Source organism: Ursus maritimus, unplaced genomic scaffold (genome assembly GCF_017311325.1).
Source record: "Ursus maritimus isolate PB19 unplaced genomic scaffold, ASM1731132v1 scaffold_6, whole genome shotgun sequence".
In the NCBI taxonomy this organism is placed as follows: domain Eukaryota; kingdom Metazoa; phylum Chordata; class Mammalia; order Carnivora; family Ursidae; genus Ursus; species Ursus maritimus.
The window spans coordinates 23,553,725-23,573,671 of NW_024426774.1; the positions used below are offsets into that span (position 1 = coordinate 23,553,725).

At 46.8% G+C, this 19,947-nt stretch overlaps 1 long non-coding RNA gene across 1 annotated transcript in view; it reads left to right on the forward strand.

The window, feature by feature from the left end:
* The first annotated feature begins 4,698 nt into the window (after window positions 1-4,698).
* The window catches only part of LOC121100981, a 50,848-nt gene continuing 35,599 nt past the window's right edge, over window positions 4,699-19,947 (forward strand). The window contains exon 1 of the long non-coding RNA XR_005832788.1: window positions 4,699-4,918. This is a non-coding gene — a long non-coding RNA (uncharacterized LOC121100981). The remainder of the gene's footprint in view (window positions 4,919-19,947) is intronic.

The following is a 19,947-nucleotide window of genomic DNA, read 5'->3' on the forward strand; positions in this document are numbered from 1 at the left end:
CACAGATCCCTGGTAGCATGCCGTACCTGCAGCACTATGTGCATTTGCTGTCACAATAAAGTATATTTTGTCTTGCATTGGTGCAATGCTACTTATTTCCCACTGATCCTTGTCTCAGTTTTAACTTAGTTTTAATCATCTTGTCTTAGTTTTAACATGAATACATATGTCATACCTTTAAGTAGCTATGGCTTTCTTCAGTTAGTGATAAGGTGACATTCTGGCTTAGTTAACTTAACCTGATCTACACCAGGAGATACTGAATTTACCAGTAGTGACTTCTATGTGATGATTTTTTTTTTTTTAAGATTTTTTATTTATTTATTCGACAGAGATAGAGACAGCCAGCGAGAGAGGGAACACAAGCAGGGGGAGTGGGAGAGGAAGAAGCAGACTCACAGCGGAGGAGCCCGATGTGGGGCCCGATCCCATAACGCCGGGATCACGCCCTGAGCCGAAGGCAGACGCTTAACCGCTGTGCCACCCAGGCGCCCCTCTATGTGATGATTTTGCCTCAGACACTGACAAACTATAGTTTACTATATATGAACAAAAAAATGTCCTATCACTAGGTTAACTTAGGTGACTGGAAGGTACCACAATGAACAACGAGGTCCTCTGTGCTTCCCTTTTAAAAACTTAATGTTTGCAAAACTGAAAGCAACATGGATGATGCAGTCAGATTGGATTGTTTATAGAAAAGTGAACACACTGTTCACTGGAAATGGGAAAGTGCTAATGGGAATGATTTTGCATTGGAATGAAGAGGTTGACCAAATACAGGGGAGAGTATACCACATGATAAGTGGATTACTGGGGGGTGTACTGGTTAAGCTTTAATCTTTGAAGACTTCAGAACCCTTCCTCTTCATTTTAGGTGACAGTGGCCATAAATTGTTTTGATTTTAAACAACATGAGTGCTTTTATTTAAGGAGAACCTAAAGTGAATATTTTGGGGCTTAAGTGTTTGTTAGTAATTACTGTAAAGATTTAAGTTACCATCGTAAGTGGCTACTTTTGGATTGGAGGAGAAAATAGCATGTCTATTTTTTAAATTTATCTATTCATAGAAGTCTTATGGGATGCTTCAATACAGAGGTGGCCCCAACCCCGGGCAGAAATCAGTCCACAGGTAGCTTTCCCACAGTTGGAAACCACCCATTGTAAAAGATTCAGAGACATGTTTATGATGGTTCATTTCCACACCAGTTATAAAAATATCTCAGTTTAAATAGACATCCACTATTGCATGCCTGTTTTTAACACCAGCTTCCCACCAGGAGCCATATAAAACCTTCTAGGGAAGGAAGGTGTGAATTGGGAGTAGAGCAAGATTAAACTGAAAAGCTCCTGTTAGGCTAGCACTTTGCGTGGATATGAAAATTATTCTCGAAATAAAGCAGAACTAAGGAAAAATTAAGATGCATACCCATCTAAAATTGAGGATGAATTGTATGGCTTCTTTATTTTAGAATAGTGGGACTTATCACATTGAAACGTACATATTATGGTGTAAAATACACATTCCAAAGCACCATTAAGGGTTTTGTGATCCTGGACCAACACTCTCCGTATTTAGGCTTTTAACATCTGTAATCTGACCACCTGGGAGGCTTGTTAAACAATGAATTCTCCCAATACTGGATTGGTCTCTGACCTGGAGCCAAGAAATCCAGATTTTTTTACCCAACTGCAAACATAACTTTTTATCTGCAAATACACGACCATCACCATTCAAAGGGTCATTCAAACTCATAACGCAGTAGTCTCCCCTTATCCATGGTCTCCCTTTCTGAGGGCTCAGTTACCTGCGGTCAACCATGGTCAGGAAGCAGATGATCCTCCTGACACTATCAGAGGTCAGTAGTAGCCTGACCTGCATCGCAATGCCTGTGTCATCCGCCTCACTTCCTCTGTCATGTTGGCGTTCTGTCATCTCCCATCATTACAAGAAGGAAGGGTGAGAACGGTATAATACATTTTGAGAGAAACCATATTCACCTAACTTACATCACAGTATCTGACAGTTGTTCTATTTTATTTTTAATGTCTTACTGTGCCTAATTTATAAATTAAACTTTATATAGGAAAAAGTATACATAGGGCTCAGTACTATCTGCAGTTTCAGGCATCAGCTGGGGCCTTGAATGTATTCCCTGCGGGTAAGGGATGGGGGGTGCTACTGCAATGTATGGTTTATGGTGTATTACCACCTGGTACAAACAGTATTTCTCAAAAAGAGGCCAAAAGACTTAGAAGCATGAACAAGAAAAAAAAAGATTAATATGATTTCCACCTGCTTAAAAACAATGATCCTTAAAACTGAATAAGTACAACAGATAAACTTTTTTTCTAAGATGTACTTTTTAAAATGAGGGAAAAGTCTCTGGGAAAAAGTTTCTAGAAAGATTACTTAAGTCCTGTCTTCAATATCGAGTGTGATTTACTAACAATGTGACTTTGGGAAGTGTGTGACTTAACCTCTTAACCTTTGTTTTCTCAAGTATGAATTATAAAAAATCCTATCTTAAGTGATTCTTGTTAAAACATAATGAAATACATGGTCTAAAAACCTGTTAAGTATTATGTAAATGTATCTACACTTTTTTCCAGTAAATCTTCACAATCCTTCACAATTTACTCTAATTTTACTCTAGTGAATGGCTAGAATGCTTTCAAAGTTCTTTACATCTTTATTGTCTTGATATGCCTTTATAACAAATTAGGGCTAGAAATCTGCTGTTTATCAAATGTTAACATCTTGACCTTTTGCCATACGGAAACTTTCATAATCCGCTGCAATAGACATTTTACTTTGCTTTCAAAAATTGTCAAAGCTCCTATTCCTTCCATGGAACAAAAGGAAGCAAAGGTAAAAGGTTCAGTGAATACAACCTCAGTGATAAGGTAAATAAAAAATAAAAAGCTTCCATTTTCCCCCCCAGGCCAGACGAGGTAACTTTTGAGTAGAATCCTGTAAGAATTTTCACTAACAGGTATTGACTAGTTCCTTTTCAAACTAATTTTCTTTCTCCTGTGTTTGTCTTAGCCTATTTCACACTAGCGCTCTAATGGGGTTAGTCCTATTTTTATAGAGTCCTAAGGTTATGAGAAAAATGTTTTTATATACCAAATCATCTCATTTTAATCCTCCTCTGTGGATTTGCCCTAACGATGAACAAGTCATCTCTTGTCCCTGGATTTAAGCAAAGTACAAAAACCAATTCCATCTAATAATTTAAAAAAACATACCCAGAGCAAAGCCCAGCTTTGGAAAAGGAGGTATTCATGTTCCTGAGGATTGGCCAGAGGTTTTCTGGCACTGGTGCAGTTGGAAGACCCAACCTGGTGTGCCCCTGGGTCAGGGGGTTGGCTTTAGCTGTTCCCAGAATTTCTCTTCCACCAACTGTTGAGGTCCCATGGAGTGAGCTGTCAGCACCTGGCCACACTACCTTCCCAGCTAACCGACTCTACCTGTAGCCCTCCCAGAAAGCGGGGCAAAGTGCAGGCGTTACTATGACCACGTGAAGATTCTGTGAGTGTTCTGTCCCTAGCTAAGCCATCTCCCTTCCCCCACATTCCCAGCCAAATGGAAGGTGCTCAGAGGCATTTCTAAAACATGCCAAAGTGCCAAAAGCAATCCAAAGCTTTTCAAACCCTTTCCTGAGTAAATCCTAGGTCCTGGTTTAAGGTAGGCTCCTTGGAAAATGAGTCCCAACGATTGAGGGGGGGCAGTATTTTCAAGGACTTGACGAATAATGAGTAAAACATCTGAGTGGCCCTGCTGCAGTTTACGCTGCAGAAAAAATGCTTTTTTTCAATCTAACATCCGCTGGAATTCATGCTACCAGAAAAGCACCAGTAGACGGCACGAGGATGCAAGTTCAGTTCTCAACTGTCAGTCTGACCTGTGTTTTGGAAAGAGCGTCTGGGGCAGTCTCTTAGAGTCGGCTCACCCCAATGAGAAAGGATTTTACTCCAACGGGGGAGAGTTATTGTGGGGGCCAAAGGAAATTAGATGTGAGCACATACTTGGAAACTACAAAGATTATAAAGATAGTATTGTTTCCAGTTTTTGTGAGAAGTGATTTTTTTTTCTGCCATGTTTTAGTGTCTAAAGCTTTAGCTGCCCCAGCTTTAAGCAACAGTTTTTCAACAACGATTTTTTAATATTACCTTTTATTTTGAAAATGGTAACCCGAGTCCTAGAAAGCTGAACGCCACAGTGTGACTTTGCAGTTAACCTCCTGAAGCCTTGTTTCCTCAACTTTAAAATACGGAAAATAATTTATGGAGAATATGTGTGAAAATTCTTTATAAGCCATACGGTATTCTAAAAATAAAATACATTCGTATAAATTGAGTGAGATTCAGTGAGTTATTTCGCATCGCCTCCAGTTGCTAGAAAGGCTCTGCGTGTTCGTGTATCCGTTCAGCAATGTTTGAGCGCCTATTCCCTGTAAGACAATATGCTAATAGTCGGCCACACCTGGCGCCCACTTCCCGGTAGCCAGATGAAGCCAAGCCCAGAGAAAATGCTCCAGGCTACTTCATCAATACTGAATGTAGCCCTGCTGTGGGAAATGAAAGGTATCCAACACAGGCTCAGAAGCTCATGAAGTGCGTTCATTCTTCCAGCAATTCATTTCTAAGTTTGAACAGACGGAACCTTCCAGATTAAATGAAAATAACAGAAATCATCTCCATAAGGGCAGTGGATTCTGAAATTGGATTAACCTTCCATTCTAAAACAAGCTTCATCTGTCTCTCGTCCAGAAGCAAATATAAATCAGCATTTCCAGGGCACGTGGCAATGAGAAAGGACACGGCTCACGCCAGACAGCCATGCCAAGTAGAGGACGTCCATAAAGGTGTAAGCCAAGGCTCAGGGCCTTCTTCACACAAGAAACATCCCAGGTAAAGTGTTCTTTAAATTGGAGGAGCAGAGACGCAGGGTGGGGGCGGCTGGGGTTGTAAATTCACAGGCCCTCAGATTTAGGCATTTTCCGATGAGTGATCTCATCAGTGCCTTTGGATGCTGGACGGTTCATTAAGGGGAGGCATGTGGGCCTGTGTGAGGCTACGGAAGGTGGGGGGCTGCAGAGAGCGGAGAGAGCCAGGCACATACCATTTCAGGACCGTCACTCGTGAGTCAGATCAAGAGACAAACACAGCTTATTCTCTGGGGCCTTGGGGCTCCAGCTCACATCCCTAATCTAGCCCAACCACGCATTTTAAACATTGGAAATGAAGGCCGAAGGCCGGGAGAGGTGAAATGACTAAGCCGAGTTCTCATTATAAGTAGCAAAGAAACTATGTTCAGGGTGAGGCGTTTCAACACAACAGAGAGCCCCGGGGGGTAGGCCAAAGGCTGGATACACTCACATTTTCAAAGCAGCCTTGGGAGGGAGACTGGTTAAGAGCATGGACTCTGAGCCAAAGGGCCTGTGTCTGAAGCCCGGCTCTAACACTTAACAGCTGGGTGCCCTTCGGCAAGTTTCTTAGGCTTTCTGTACCTTGACTCCCTCATCTCTAAAGTGGTGGTGATAATAGTCCTAGCTTCGGAGGGCTGTTGTGAGGATAAAATGAGTTCATATGTGGAAAGGGCTTAGACAAAGCACTAACCTGTAAGTTCTAGCGCTCCCATTTACAGACAAGGAAACATATGCATTCGCAGAGGTCAAAGGTCACACAGTTTTACTTAGAGGTCAAAAATCTGTGCATGCACGAGTGCACACGTGCACCTGGTATGCCCCCCACCGCACTCCCACCCCGCAGACATCCTGATTTCAAGCCCTGGCCTCCGGAGCCTCACATCTGCAATGACCAACTTGGGGAGAATTGCAAAACGAGGGTCTGGGACAGAGGCCAGAGCTGGTTGGCAGGGTGGGTTTTTCTACTTTTCAGGCGTAGTGTAGTCTTCCAGAAAAGCAAGCCCAGGGGAGAAACAGTTTCCATACACTAGTGTTTCTCGAACTTGAGCGTGCATTGGAATCAGCTGGAGGGTGTGCCTCGACACTGGATGCTCTGTGCACCAGAGCTCCTGGGCCGGCAGGTCTTGTGTGAGGCCCGAGAACCCACATTTCTAACATTCCCAGGTGATGCCGAAGCTGCTGTTCTGGGAACTACACTCTAAGGACCACATACATTTTTTTCCTAAATTCTCAAAATAACCTTATGAGTTTGGCATTTTCTCCATTGTATAGTGGAGAAAAGTAAGACCGGAGAACGTGGCTGACATACTCCATATCCCACCATTTGTAAGGAGTGGAACGGGGTCTTGAATCAAGTTGGTCGGACTCTGGAGTCTGTGCTTTTTCTACCATGCCATGTGGTGGGAGGCACGAGTGTTTATTCTCCGCCAGGCACCTCGCTGTGGGCCAGAGTCACGAAGATGGGGGGGTCTGATGTGGGCTGCAGCGTGCAGGTGGAGAAGATGTAAGGGAGACATCTCTGAGGAAGGGAAGGGCTCCCTACTGGTTCCTATCATCTCCCCTCCCAGTTCACCAACTGCCCTGCCTCCTGGGCATTCACAGCCCACTAAGTCTGACCAGGTCACATCCCTGACCCCATGTTTGTTGACTCCACTCCCTGCTCCCTTCATGGCCCCGTCTGCCTGTGCAGCCTAACTACCCCAAAGCTGCAGTCACACTGTTTTTGTCCACCCCCGAAAGCGACCCGCTCTCTAGCGCACTGTGCTGTGCTCAGTCCTGCCTCTGATTAGGGTGCCCACCCCTTTCTTTGGCTGGAACTCCCCTTCTTGTCCTTGAAGACTCAGCAGCTCCGGCCACCCATCCCTCAATCTCCCCGGCGTGCGTTTCATGTCCTTCCCATACCTTCCCGAGAGTACCGAGGCTACGTCGTTCCTAACACTCGCCTATGTTGTTGGGTCATTATGTATCTATTGATGTATTTCTCCTACCTAAAAATCTAGTCTAAACCAACTTTTACCTCTAAGTCCTCAAGGCCTATTATAGTACGTGGTACAGGGTGGGGCAGTGGTCCTGGAACTGGTCTGCACATTACAATCACCTGGGGAAATTCGAAAAATTCAAGCCCAGGCCACACTCCGGATCAATGAAGTCACAGCCTCTGAAGATAGGACACGGGGCATCAGGATGTTTTTCAAATCACCCCCAGGTGATCCAGTGTGTGGACAAGCTTGGGAAGCACTGAAGTAGAATTTTAGGGTGCAGGATGGTTGGATGGTTGGATAATCAGGTTGAAGTTTAAAACAGAATTGATTTGACAGAGTGCACAAGCAGGGGGAGCAGCAGTCAGAGGGAGAGGGAGAGAGGCAGGCTCCCGGCTGAGCAGAGAGCCTGACACAGGCCTCTCCCAGCATCCCGGGATCATGACCTGAGTGGAAGGCAGATGTCCAACTGCTGAGCCACCCAGGCTCCCTGGAAGAACTTTTAATAAAAAGTAACAGCGTAAACAAAAGCCCAGAGTACATGGGACCTGCCGGAAGATCAAGCTAAAAATGTACGAGCAGGCAGACTAAGAAAAGACCCAACTTGCCGTCCTCAGGAATTTAAATGAAAAGCATTGGATGAAAAGCATTGAAAGAGNNNTAAGAAGGGTGAACCTGGGTGGCTCAGTCAGTTAAGCATCCGCCTTTGGCTCAGGTCATGATCCCAGGGTCCTGGGATCCAGTGGGGCTCTCCGCTCAGCAGGGAGTCTGCTTCTCCCTCTGCCCCTCCCCCTGCTTGTGTGCTCTCACTCTCAAATAAATAAAATCTTAAAAAACAAAAAATCTGTTTTTTGGAAAACCAACTGGCAACTGCGAGATCTTATTGGAGTGGGGAGAGGCTGGAGGCAGGAAAAAAGTGCTTTTTCTGCTTTACCCTCCTGCCAGGGACTGGCCGGTGGGAGGCTGCGGAACTTTTGGGGACGGGGGACTTGAGGCTATTGGGGTGGGGGCTTGGATCCCTCCTCTGCAGCTGCTGCTAAAACTAGGACTCACATCTGTGACTCTCTGCCTCCGAGTCTCATAACCTTTAAACTTCAAATGATCAGCAACTCCGGGTGGGTTCTGACTCCAAGTCCTGGTGTGGAAGTCATCCTTGACAAATTCAAACACAAAGGCAAGCGGACAGTAATTGACCAATAGCCACTAACAAAGCCGAACCTGCCAATTAAACAATCTGTTTTGGGGATGGAACGACAGAGGGAAGCACAACAGTGAAGCCACCAATGATACGGTCCAGTCTTATCTCTAGGTAATCGATCTGTCAATCAGCTCTCTGGTACTCTAACCATTTTCATCTCTGGCTCTCCCACGAGGCTGCTCAACCTGACACCCCATTTTCCTCAGGCCAGCTCCATGCTGGAGTGTTTTCTACTCCCCCTTCCTCCAACTAGTGACGGAGGTGGGGAAGGAGATGAGGAGGAGCCGGTGAACTGGAGTCCGAGGACCCCAAGCACTTGGTCTTCTGCTTCCCCAGCTCGTCATGCTGGAGCTTCCAGCCATTCCTAGAGAAGGTCCCCAGCATCTGCCTACGAGGACTCAACAGACCCCGCATACGTGGTTTGCCTTTGCCTTTTCCCCCTTTTTCTTCATCTCCCGGTTTTGTTCTCCTCTTCTCTATTTTTTCTCCCCTCTTTTTCTAGCCCCGGCAACTACCCTCATACGCTATAACCACATCTCTCCCATTTGTCTACCTGTTACCGTCCTGCCCCAGGGTTGCCACACTCCGATTTTGCCCTGACCAGGGAGAAAGTGGGGAGAGCTTGCCAAGTCCAAAAGCGTCTACAGAGCTATAGTGGATCAGATGGGAGCATCCTTTCTGGAGGCCTGGATGGGCTCGTCACCCTGTTCTTCATGTTTCTCTCCTTTCTGTGTCCCTCTCCCCCATTCCAGAGCAATGCAGCGGGCTGGACAGAGCATGGACTCTGGAGTCAGGCCTGTATTCAAACCCTGGCTCTGCCATTTGCTGATTGAATAACCTTGACCATGTTATTTCAGCTCTCTGTGCTCACCTCCCTGGTTGTTGGCTCTAAAAGCCTAGGGAGGCATTCCAGCATACTGAACACAGACCACAGTCTCGGATGCTCAATCAACCACTTACTGGCTGTGTGACCTCAGTACCTAACCTCCCCAAGCCCTAATTTCCTCCTCTCTCCAATGGTTAACAGAAGGACCAGACTTGCCAGGTTGTGGTGAAGATAAATGAGCTAATTCAGGGAAAGTACTTAGAATGAAATAATTGCCAACTGTATGCTATGGTTGCTGTTGTTACATATTATTTATATACTGCCTAGCACGTGGAAGGTACTTACTGTGGCCAGCCGCCAAGATGGTCCCCAGGGAGCCTCACCTTCTGGAATCTGTGCCCTTGTGTGGTTTCCTCCTACACCGAATCACGGATCACAGCTCGTGTGAATTAGCGTGAATACAGTGCAAGTGACTGAGTGCTTTGCAAGGCCAAGTCAGAAAAACCGTTGCAGCTCCCTTTCCAGCCTCTTGAATCATTTGCTCTGGCGGAAGTCAGCCGCTGTGTCCGCAACAATAGCCCCTGCGGAGAGGTGCTGAGGTCTCCTGCCAAAAGCTAGCGCCCCCTTGCCTACCAGCGTCTACCACCGGGACAGTGCATCTCCCAGCGCCTGTCAAACCGGGCGGTGGCTAATGGCAGCCTCGTGGGGGACCTAGAGCCGGCCCAGCCAAACCAAATTCCTGACCCCTAAAAACAGGGGGAGATGATAAATTGTTTTAAGCCACACATTTGTTACATAGCAACAGATAACTAACATAGTGCTTTAGAAAAGGAGGGGGGGGTCTCTTCCAAGTGAGAAACAACGGATTGGCATTTCCATTGCAAATCCATAGAGTCTAGCATGTGAACAGCAGGGGGCGCCATTGGACCATTTTCTGGTCTGGCCACGCCAGCATTTTTTTCTGCCTCAAGCCCCGGGGCACATCCGGGTTGGGTCAAAGAAAAGGCCAGACTGGCCCGGAAACAGGCCAGCTACCTCGGGCCCCTGCTCCTCGTGGGCAGAGCTGAAGGTGATCCTAGGGGAATAGTCGGTCTCAAGAATCCGCTCAGAGCAGGCCCCTTCGCCCTGTAGCCAGGAAGCCCAGAAAGTGGCTCAGACTCCTGCTTCACTGCTTGAGAGCAAGTTCCCAGGCAGGTGTGGCTCTCTGTTCTTGGGCTTAAAGCAGACACCCTGGTCAGGGTGCTGCGGTTGTGAGGAGCCGTTTAGGGAAGGGTTTCTGTGTCTCTTCCAAATAATCTGTTTGCCACTGAGAAGAAAGGGAGCCTGACCCAAGTGGTAGGTTGCTCCCTCTGCTGCCCTGGTGGCCCCAGCCCACCCTGCCCCTAAGCACCCTTGTGATTGCCTCATGGTCGGCAGGTGAGGGTCTTGCTGCAGGAGGGCCACTGACCTTTCCCATCTCATGCCTGAGGCTTTGGGGCCCCTCAGCACATACGTGCACACCAGGTCCAGCCTCAAAGAGTGAGGCCCTGTCAACTGGGTCTGCCGCCACTGTGGGAGAGCTGTGAAACCACGGAGCACACCTAAGGACCAGATTGCCAGCCACACAGTAAGCTGGAGGCAGCTGGAGGCAGCTGGAGGCAGAGCGCAGGGCCGCAGTTCCCGCTGGGAGGTGAGCAAGATGGCTGAGCACACGGCCCTGCTGTCCTGTGTTCTCCAGAAAGAATGGCCCAGAAAGCAGGGCTTTGTGGGGGAGGGAGGAAAGGGATAGAACACATCCTGGACACTTCGCCCCATTCCTTGTTGGCGAATGAGGCCAGGGTAGGGGCAGATGGGGAGAGGCCTCCAATGGGTTGAGAAGATAAAGATCCGTGCGCTGCGTGTGAGTTGGTGGACCCCTGGCCCCAGGAATGATCCTTGGTACCTGCTTCCTTTGCCAGGAGAACTGGAGAGGAGGCAGGACCACACTCCGGGGGACTGGAGAAATGGAGGGAAGGCATATTTTCTCTCTGATGTAGTGTGCTTGAGTACCACATCCCCCAGTGCCTCGATCTTGGACTTCCCATCCTCCAGAACCGTGAGGAGTTAATGTTAGCTGTTCAAGCCTCCCCAGTCTGATGTTGTGAGAGCAGCCTGGACGGACTCAGATGCAAGGTCATAGCCTGTTTGGGGAAGCCCCCAGCTGACGAGTGTGATAGTCTGATTCTGCAGTTCCGGTCATAAAATACCCCACGGCTGATCTTCTCCGCCTGTGTGTTGCACTGGGACCCTCACCCTTCCCAGGTCCCGGTCCTGGCAGTGAGGTAAACTCCAGTCCCTGGGAGGATCAATCATTGGGTGACGGCACGTGCTCTTGTCTGCCCAGCGGGTCACTTTCCCTCTCCAGAGTCGCCATGTTGGTATTGTATATCTTAGCATCTGACAGTTTTGTTCCTTCCCTTTCTTTTTGCAATTTTCCTGTCACATGGCAGGTACTCGATAAATATTTCTATAAACGAATGCTTCAAGGGGCCTTTGGTCTCAACGGCATGATAAAACTAAATAGATTAAAGAAATGATGTCATAGGAATATATTCATTCGCAAATAACGATTGAGCTCCTACCACATGTAAGGCGCTGGGCACTGCGCTGTGGAGGAGCCTAAAGTAAGCCGGGAACAGTTCCTCCAGGTGACCACAAGCACAAGTACTTGAGAAAACAACCCACCTCCTGTCTCCCACCTTCATGGCACACGGAATGGAGACCTGGGTCTACCAGCTGGAGAAGGTGTGTCGCTACTGTGAACATGTCTAAGGTGTTAGTCAGGTAGAAAAGCTCAGCAGCGAATAAAATGAAAGTGTACTGAAACCACTGAGGAGTTGGGGTGGTCCTGTGTGGCCTAGGGGAGAGGGTGGGGAGCTGTGAGGATCAGTGGGGGCCTGCAGGAAAAGCCGGGTGCCAATGTCTTCAAAACAAAACAAAACAAAAATTCCAGAAAGGAACTCTCTGGAAGATCTGGGTGAGATAGAATATCTCTACCTCAGGGACACTCACCTTTTGGGTCTGCAGCCTAGTGGGGGCGTTCTCACCTGCAGGAGGTCAGAACTAAGAAAATTGCGAGAGGCTCCATCAGTCCACGATGAAGAGAATGCCCAAAGGAGAACGTGTAGAAAACCAAATGAAAACCATATGGCCCCCCTCGCGGTGAAAAGTCTCTGCCAGAAATGTCTTTACTTCCTCAAAAGGATACGAGCTACTCCCAACAGGTTGGACTAGCTTTACCCGCTTCTCCACAGTCAGGAAATTGATTTTCTGTTCTCTCTTGACTCCCCCTGGACGGCGGAACTCAGTTATGAAGCTTCACTTCCTGTTCTCCCGGTAACCCTATTTGGTGAAATTAGAATTAGGACTTTAATTCAATGTAGTGCAAAACCCAATGAGATTAGCTTTATGGTTGCAAGACGTCTTCTTGGAAACAGGATCCCGCCTTCTCTATTCCTCTTCCAACAATTGACAGACGTCTGAAGTGTGGGGGTGGGAAGGCACCCGGCCTGGGGGTTGGTGTCACTCTCCTGGGGTCTGTGCCCCACTCCGCCTGGACCTTTGTGACTTTGAACTCTTTCAGTGCTAGATAGCTATGCATGTATTTCTGTGAAGCTCTGCAGGGACCTATCTTTAACAAAAGTGACTATTAGATTTCTTTTCCATGCTGTGTAAAAATCAGGTGGCAAACAGCCAAAACCCAAAGAGCTACATTCTTCAGATGCCTCCCAAGTGGGACACAGTTGGCACATGGCATTTCACGCGATCCTTACCTGTGGCTGGCTTCGTGAGCAGAGGACCCCCGGGTGGTTCGGAGGGCCCCACCCTCAGAAGGGCCCCCATGCTTGCTTTACTGCCCTGTTGTTGTTGTCTTGAAATGTTTAACAACTCTTGAGCAAAGGACCCTGCATTTTCATTTTGCACTGTGTTCTGCAAATCATACCCAGTTCTGTTCTCACTACAACTCCATTCTGTGGTGGATACTGTTGATCCACTTTTAAAATGGGAAACAGATGTTGAGAGTGGGTTCAGTAACTCACCCCAGGTCATACAGATAGAAAATGGCAGATCTGGGATTTGACGCCAGGGCCTTGTCACCAACTCAACAGCCATGCTCTGTCGACTCTGCAGTGGCTTATTTCTACCTACTTCGAGTCAGTCCACCTCTCTGAGTTAGGATATTAGTTCTGGCCCTGCAGGTTCAAGTGCATTAGCAGGTGGGTTTTGTTCCTTTATCCTCACGATAATTACTTTAAATCTCTGGATAGTTCTGCCTTGTAGTATTTATTTTCTGACAAGATGGTTTCCAGCAAAATGCAACACATTTTGTCTTTGAAACCGAGGCGATCTTTTTGTCCTTATACACTTTTAAAATGGCATTACAGACATTGACATGAAGAACATTTGCCCTATAACAAAATTACATTTCTTTCTAAGATGTAGTGATTTAATAATTAAAACAATATCCATGAAATATAAATACAAAGTATTCATAAATAAATTAAATTAGACTGTGGCTGCTAAGAGCCAATTATCACATAAGATATCTTCGATGGCTGAAATAATAAGAGGGCAGAATATTAATTCTGACATTCTTTATAGGCCATGATTATAAATTGCTAAAATGGTTTAATAGGCTATGGAATTTTATTGAGATTTCAGATGGCCCTTAAAATATTCATCGTGTGTTAGAAATTAGTTGCCTTGATTGATTTTAGTTATAATTCCGTTATATGTTTACAAGATGGGAACAGGAGGGGGGCTATAGAACTGAGAAGAAAAGTCTACTGTGCTTATGAAATAATAATGTGACTACGATAATGACACCACGATTAAGAGGCTCAGACCTAGATCTGAATCCCAGTTTCACTACCTTCTGGCTGTGTGACCTTGAGCAATTTACTTCTCAAATGTCCTAGTTGTCAGGGAAGGGTTGTGATGAGGAATGAATTAGATAATGTATAAAGCCCAAAGCACAGAGCCTGGCAGGTAGCAAGCACGAAATAAATGTTGGTTCTTAGGATTTCTGCTGCCACAAAGGGGGAACTTGAAGGATTTGGGAAGACAGCCTTTCCTCCCTCAGTGATTATGCTTTAACTTCTGTCTCAAGGGCCATAACATCGCCTTTAACACCAACCTGAAAAATTATTGGGATATTCTCAGTGGTGTGTTGGTAAAGGTTTAACACCCAGCTCTGGGTGGAAGGGTGGGCTGGGGAGCCTGGATTTGTTTGCTGATTTCCATGGTTTAAGTACTCTCACTGTGACTGGAGTTGGGAAGAGAGGCAGACACTGATCTCTGGAGAGCTGACAGCCCCCACACACCACTGGAAAACCATGGGTTCTCCTTCATTCTTAATTTTATTTGTTTGTTTGAACACATAATGTATTATTTGTTTCAGGAATACAGGTCTGTGATTCCTCAGTCTCATATAATACCCAGTGCTCATTGCAACACATATCCTCCCCAATGTCCATCACCCAGTCACCGTATCCCGCCACCCCTCTGCCTTCCAGCAACCCTCAGTTTGTTTCCTAAGATTGAATCTCTTATGCTTTATCTCCCTCTCTGGTTTTGTTTTCTTTCATTTTTTCCTCTCTTCCCCTATGATTCTCTGCCTTGTTTCTTAAATTCCACATACGAGTGAGATCATGTGATAATTGTCTTTTTCTGATTGACTTATTTCGCTTAGCATAATACCCTCTAGTTCCATCCACGTGGTTGCAAATGGCAAGATTTCATTTTTTGATGGCTGCGTAATATTCCATTGTATATATATACACCACATTTTCTTTATCCATTCATCTGTCGATGGACATCTAGACCCTTTCCATAGTTTGGCTCTTGTGGACATTGCTGCTATAAACACTGGGGTACAGGTGCCCTTTCAGATCACTACATTTGTATCTTTGGGATAAATACCTAGTAGTACAATTGCTGGGTAGTAGGGTAGTTCTATTTTCAACTTTTTGAGGAGCCTCTGTACTGCTTTCCAGAGTGGCTCTCCCAGCTTGCATTCCCACCAACAGTGCAGGAGGGTTCCCCTTTCTCTGCATCCTCGCCAACATCTGTTGTTTCCTGACTTGTTAATTTTAGCCATTCTGACTGGTATGAGGTGGTATCACATTGTGGTTTTGATTTGTATTTCCCTGATGACAAGTGATTGAGCATTTTTTCAAGTGTCTGTTGGCCATTTTGATGTCTTCCTTGGAGAAATGTCTGTTCATGTCTTCTGCCCACTTCTTAATTGGTTTACTTGTTCCTTGGGTGTTGAGTTTGATACGTTCTCTATAGATTTTCAAACCAGTCCTTTATCTGTTGTGTCATTTGCAAATATCTTCTCCCATTCTGTGGGTTGTCTTTTAGTTTTGTTGACTTATTTGTTGACTCATTGTTTCCTTTGCTGTGCAAAAGCTTTTTATTTTGATGAAGTCCCAATAGTTCATTTTTGCCTTTGTTTCCCTTGCCTTTGGAGATGTGTCTAACAAGAAGTTGCTGTGGCCAAGGTTGAAGAGGTTGCTGCCTGTGTTCTCCTCAGGGATTTTGATGGATTCCTATCTCACATTTAAGTCTTTCATCCATTTTGAGTCTATTTTTGTGTATGGTGTAAGGAAAGGGTCCAGTTTCATTCTTCTGCAAGTGGCTGTCCAATTTTCCCAACACCATAGGTTGGAGAGACTGTCTTTTTTTCCTTGGATATTCTTTCCTGTTTTGTCGAAGATTAGTTGACCATGGAGTTGAAGGTCCGTTTCTGAGTTCTCTATTCTGTTCCATTGATCTATGTGTCTGTTTTTGTGCCAGCGTTGAGGACACGGAATACTCGTGAGTTTCAGTGGGGGGGGAGTCCGGAGCTGACGACCAAGAAAGAATTCTTGAGGCGTCTTTGGTGCAAAATTGGTGGTTTATTAAAACACGGCGACAGGACCCGTGGGCAGAAAGAGCTGCTGCACCGGGGTTGTAAGAGGTGGCTGTTATATACCATGGGGTTGGGGGAGGTAGGGAAAAAGGGAGGTTGAGGAAATACTTTCATATGTTAAAGAAGACTCACAAGATACGGAGGCCTTGCCATTGTCAAGTTAAGGTTGTTTACCCCTCTAGTAAGGTATTAACATGAAGATGGTTGGGAACTTCCTGGAGGCTGCAGATTATAAGGACATTTAATTGTATCTACATTCCCTTCGGGAAGCTAGGTTATTGATAGAAACGCTTCGTTCTTGTAAACTGCTAAAGACATTTGTAAAACTGAGGGAGACGTAAGTCTTGCAGGATTGTGGTATCTATAGGTTAACTATTTCTTTGTCCTTTAGGGCAGCCAGGAGTGCCTGAGGAATGTCGCATACATCCGCGGGGAGTGTTGCAGGGTGTCAGTTTCTGCTTTGTCTTCAGCTTGCCTTCCGTTCCCTCATCAACAGTATCATGACATCTGCCAAGAGTGAGAGTTTGACTTCTTTGCTGATTTGGACGCTTTTTATTTCTTTTTGTCGTCTGATTGCTGAGGCTAGGACTTCTAGTACTGTGTTGAAAAGCAGCGGTGATAGTGGTTCTCCCTCATTCTGACAAAGGATAGTTGGAAGAAGGGTAGACAGGAACAAGGGGCTCCTGCCCTAAGAGGAAACTGATGTGGTTTTGGAATATAGGCGAGGTTCAGTGGGGTGGAGTCCGGAGCCCACGACCAAGAAAGAATTCTTGAGGTGTCTTGGTGCAGAATGGTGGTCACAGGGACAGGACCCGTGGGCAGAAAGAGCTGCTGCCCCAGGGTTGAGGGGTGGCTGAGTGTATACTATGCAGTTGGGGGAGGTGAGGAAAAGGGAGGTTTCAAAAGAATTTTCATAGGCTAAAGAGGACCTACAAGATACCCGAGGCCTTGCCATTGTCAGGTTAAGGTTGTTTTCCCCTCCAGCAAGGCATTAATATTAAGATCGTTGGGAGCTTCCTGGAAGAATGTCACACATGTCCCACCCAGGAGTGGGGGCTGGGGGGAGGTTGCCGGGTGTCAGTAGATGCTTTGTCTTCAGCTAGCCTTCTGATCCCTCATCAAAACCACCCTTAAAAGGATTTTACACCACCCTGGAAGGAGCCTTCCACCCTTTCCCACGTGATAGGTAGATGACAAAAACCGGATCGGGTGATGGGTGCAGGGAGGGTTAATCAGATTAAAACTTCCTCCAGCAAGTCCATAAAAACCCCCTAGATCTAACCGCCGAATTGGCAACCTTTCGGGTCCCCTCCTGTTTTGGCGTTTTGTGCTGTTGCTCAGTGAACTTTGCTGGGCTGCCCACCACTCTTCCTCTGGTCTACCTCTTCTTTGAAACGGCAGCACCCAGAGCCACCAGCACATAAGGAAGAAGGAAATCCTGTAACAGTTCTGGCCCAGCTGCCCTCGAGCTGCGGGACCCTGGGCAAGCCCTACCTTCCCTGGGCCTCCGCATCATCTGTAATACGGAGATAGCAATACCTATCTGGCAGACCTCATAGGGTTGGTGTGACAAATAAATAGAGGACAGGAAGACCGACTGAAACTGTGAAACACAATGGAGTTCAGTTGGCAGTAGTGTCCAGGCAGTGTGTTTACAGAGGTGGCTTTGTCGGATCGAAAGGTCCCAAGGCTGGCAATTCCTTTGTCTTTGATCTGCTCTTCGGCTGCGCCCTGGAGCTCCAGGTTTATTTACTGTAGTCTTTTTTTCTGCGTTCTGACCATTTAGTTCATAATGATTATCTGCACAATTAACATAATAAAGCAAGTCAGTGAGGCTCTTTCAGGCCCCGGGAAACAAAGACTGGCTGCTATTACTTGAGGCCCAGGGCAGCAAGCAGGACTGAGCTCTGAAAACCATCAATGTTATGCCCCACCCACCCCTGGAGCACAGAACAAGAGCTCCTTGTCCTTCAGGGACCAGTGCTGTCCTGGTGACCTGGGCTTCTTGTTTTCCCCTCCCAAGTGGGTGCCCCTCCAGTTCCCCATTCTAGTCTTGAGTAAGGGACAGGCGGGCCTAGGTAAGGAGAGATAGGTAGGGGACCACGGGATCAGGCTCACAAAATTCCAAAAAATGTGGAGGTGAAAGGAAGCCAGAGATAAGGAAACAAATCAGACCATCCTGTCCTAGGTGTCCTGGTTGGGGTCTTGTTATAACAACCACTTGTGACCAACATAAAATTATAGGACCCCAGAAAGGAAGTAAGCTATTAAAGGTGTTACCACTAATCCTTGCTCAGTGGTGATCTCTACAGAGATGTTAAAAGGATTTAAGTTCCCCGGTTAGCTTCCAATAAAAGACCAACCCTAAAAGCCCCCAGGGGCAACCCTGTAGGGACCCCTCTCACTTCTTCGAGCTTTTTCTGTCTCCTCCTTTAATAAAACTCTATCACTTTACTCGCTCTCCTTTGTCCTGCGATTTCATTCTTGGGCTCCCTGAGACAGGAGCCTTGCTCTCCGCTCTCCGGCTTGGGTCTGATGGTCAAAGAACCCTCGGCTCCGGCCTGCCCTCGGCTCCGGCCTGCTTCTGCTCCTACCATGTTGAAAACAGCCAGAGGCCAGCTGGCAGCACGAGTCACACTGCAGGGTTCAGACCTCACTGCCACCAGCTACTTACTTCCGGCTGTCCCGTCACATTCCTGGGCTTCCTTCTCTTCATCTGTGGAATGGGGACACTGGCACTTGCCTCAGAGGGCTGCTACTGGATGAAAAGAGTGAGAGCATGTAAAGTGTTCAGAAGAGTATCTGGCATATAGCAGCCATTGCTGACAGCTGTCCCGCTCCCGTGCCCTCTCTCTGTGCCCTCTCCATCCAGCCTGGGCTCTGAGGACGTCTCTTTGTCACTGCCTAGCACAGTGTTTCCCTCCTGGGTGGACAGTTCTCATGGACCTCTGGCTTCCCTCTTGTCTGCCTAAACATGGCTGTGTGGCTAAAAGGCACTGTCACAAGACCCAAAGCAGGGGACACGATGTTATGGTGAGCAGCCTCCTTCGTGTGAGGAGGGGTGTGGTGGTGCAGACCCCGAGTCCGTCGGCTTCCCTCCTTGATAGTAAGCAGTCCTTCCTGAACCTTGAAGAGGAAGCGACATCAGCCACAAGCATCGCCAGCAAGACAGATTCCACGGCTGGGTAAAGAAGGGTTCTGAGGATTATAATCAGAGGAAAATACAAGGACCTTTGGTTGCTTTTTCATTAGTGTATGTTTCAGAAATTTGTCCTGTACTCTTCTTGATTTAAAAATTCATTCTCAAAGCCTGTGCTGGTCATCAACCACCCCCCCCCCAGCACCTTTGAGTGGCCCACTCCCATCAGGAACAGCCTCAGAAGGAGGATGCCAGGGAGTCTCAGGCTGGGGTGTAATTATCTCCAAGGGCATGGTTAGCTTGATAAGAAACAGCTTCTTCATTTTCTTCAGAGGGAAAGCATTTAAGAGTGTGGTTCCAAGGTTCAGCTGCTCGTCTAATAACAATAATAATTACCTTAATGTTCTTTAATAGGGGGTTAGTTAAACAAATTATGGTACATCCTTGGTACATGATGCAGCCATTAAATTAAATGAAGTGGAACAGCACGCTGTACCTGTTTCTCCCGCTATCTGAAAGTAGAGTGTTCCTACAAAACCTGAAAGGACATTCAGTGAAGGAGCAATTACCATTAATATGTATAGAAAATTTTTTGGTCATTCCCATACCCCCCCAAAATAACCTTTTGGGCTCTTCAGATACCTTAGGACACATCCTGCTCACGGATGCACAAAATAAAGCTACTGCGGCTTGAGGCTGCGCCGCTGAGTGCAGTTCCCAGAGATGACGCTTGGTGGCGCCACGCACGGCTGGGGGCGCGCTGCCTCTAAGTGGGCCGCTGTCAAAGAAACCCTAGGGACTGTTTTTGCTTTTTGCCTTTTTTCCTTTAAAGTGCAAATCCACTTTGCACTTCTTTTGGCTAGCGAAAACAGGTACTAGTGGAGGTCTTTCGTAAAAGTGGAGTGGCAGAGGGCGGACTTTCAACAAGCCGGGGAT